Raw genomic sequence first — 2036 nt, 5'->3', positions numbered from 1 at the left:
GCTCAGCAACCCTGTAAGAGAGAGCAGAACTGTCCCGCGGAGTTTGTTTCCAGGGCTTTGGTTGTTTGTCTTGCCCCTCGGAACAATTAGGGGTTCAGCTCGCCGGCCTTTTGGTGAGGGGTCAAGCACTTAACTTCTCCACCACCAACACAGACGAACAGACAGACAAGCTCGCCGCTGTTGAGCGGATGTTGAGTCCTGTGTATCCCACGGGAGAGAGCACAGCTGCTTTTTCCAAGGCTGCCGTCTGTGTAGAAGCAGGCAGCCTCCTCTTTCTCCCGAAGGAGGGCTGGTGGATTCAAACCGCCAACCTTTGGGTTAGCAGCTAAGTACTTTAACCACTGTGTCTCTGGGGTCCGTTACCTGGGTCCATGTTGTTGTTGTTGTTGTTGTTGTTAGAGGCTCTCAAGTCGGTTCCAACCCACAGTGGCCTGATGTACAACAGAGCGAAACACTGCCCGCCCACCGCTCACGTTTGAGCCCCTGGTGGCAGCCACTGTCTCCATCCATCTGCTTGAGGGCCTTCCTCTTTTTCGCTGGCCCTCTACTTGACCAACCACGAGGTCCTGCCCCAGGGACTGGTCTCTCCCCATCCTTGCTTCTCAGGAGCGTGTTGACTGCACTTCTTCCAAGACAGACTTGTCTGTTCCTTGGGCAGTCCATGGCTCTCCTGATGCGCCCCGCGATTCAAATCCACCCATTCTGCTCTGTCTTCATCGGGCACACGCAAGCGCCCAGTTAACCGCTCGGCTCGCTCCACCCCAACGTTATCTGTTGGCCACATTGCCCTTTCACTTCACGGTTGGCCATGACCACTGCCCACGGGAACCGGATGGCCCCAGAGAGGCCGAGCCTGCTGTTGGCTGTGCACTCCCCCCTCCCGTGGTCGATGGGCATCTGCCCTGCTCCTTCTTGCCCCTGGGCTGACCCCACCCCTTTATTTTGCTGCCACCTAAGCATCCAATGAGTGGGGTCCAGGGATGGTGTCGGAATCGGAGGTCTGCCCGTCTGTGACCCCTTCATGCAGTGGCCCAGACGTTGGTCAGGATGTTGGGTTCTATCGGTGTGCTGCTTGCTGGGCTTTGAGCCACCATCCCTTGTAAGCAGAAGAGAGACAGAGAAGAAGCAGGCTCAAGCAGCAATGTCCGAACAGCGTGCGTGTTCCTTCCAGAGCTCCTCCAAATGCAGGGGAGAGGGAAGAGCATGCGCAGGGAGGGTGTGATGGGCGCAAAGAAGGGAGACGTGTGCCCACCCCACCCAGACACCATCCTTTCTCTCCCCCCTCACTCCCATCTCCCACACCCACCCGATCCTCGGGCGCCAGATGCACCCTCTTTTAACCTCCCCCCCCTCACACTTACACAAAGGAACCTGGTGGCACCTCGGTGACGCAGCTGGCTGGAAGGTCGGTGGTTTGAGCCCACCAGCCGCTCCGTGGGAGAGTCCGCTCGCAGCCTCGGCCTCCCTTGAGCTCCCTAGACCTTGACCAGGGATGTGAACCCCTTGCCCTCTGACAGTCTCGGGAAGTGGGTTCCTGCAGATGGAGTCAGGTTAAAAGTTCACATCTTACCCTGTGTTTTCCCTTTTGACCCACCTTTAATTTCTTCCAGTTTCTACTCTCTTCTGATTTCTTTTGGATTGAGACGCTCGGTTTTATTTTCTTGTTGCTGGGGTTTTCCTGTTTGGTTTTCGTTACAGGAGACCCATAGGAACAATGACTAGAGGGGCAGCTCCTTAAGGTGATGACGGGGTGGGGGGCGGTAATGGGGAGTGAGGTGGGGTAATGGGGAGTGAATAACAATGGGCATAGAGTAGAGAAGCGGTTCTAACTTTGATTATGGTGGTGACTATACGACTCTTCAACATATTTAAACCGTGGCATTGTATGGTGTGTGCATTTTATGCCAATAAACTTTTGTAAAAAAAACTAAGAAGCCATTCACATCCTCACCAGAGGTGAAAGTATTCACCTGGTGAGGCCAGTGAGCCTCAGCTGCTTCCAATGAGGCCAGTGGGCCTCAGCTGCTTCACCCACC

At 55.3% G+C, this 2036-nt stretch overlaps 1 protein-coding gene across 1 annotated transcript in view; it reads left to right on the top strand.

Annotated features, from left to right (window-relative positions):
• NGEF (neuronal guanine nucleotide exchange factor) overlaps window positions 1-2036 on the top strand; it is a gene marked incomplete at its 5' end in the record, with an annotated part of 30920 nt that overhangs the window by 9652 nt on the left and 19232 nt on the right. The window lies entirely within an intron of this gene.

Source organism: Echinops telfairi, unplaced genomic scaffold (genome assembly GCF_000313985.2).
Source record: "Echinops telfairi isolate 266 unplaced genomic scaffold, ASM31398v2 ScPeMD7_3;HRSCAF=10, whole genome shotgun sequence".
In the NCBI taxonomy this organism is placed as follows: domain Eukaryota; kingdom Metazoa; phylum Chordata; class Mammalia; order Afrosoricida; family Tenrecidae; genus Echinops; species Echinops telfairi.
The sequence above is the reverse complement of the archived record's forward strand: the minus strand, read 5'-3'. Positions and strand labels throughout refer to the sequence as shown.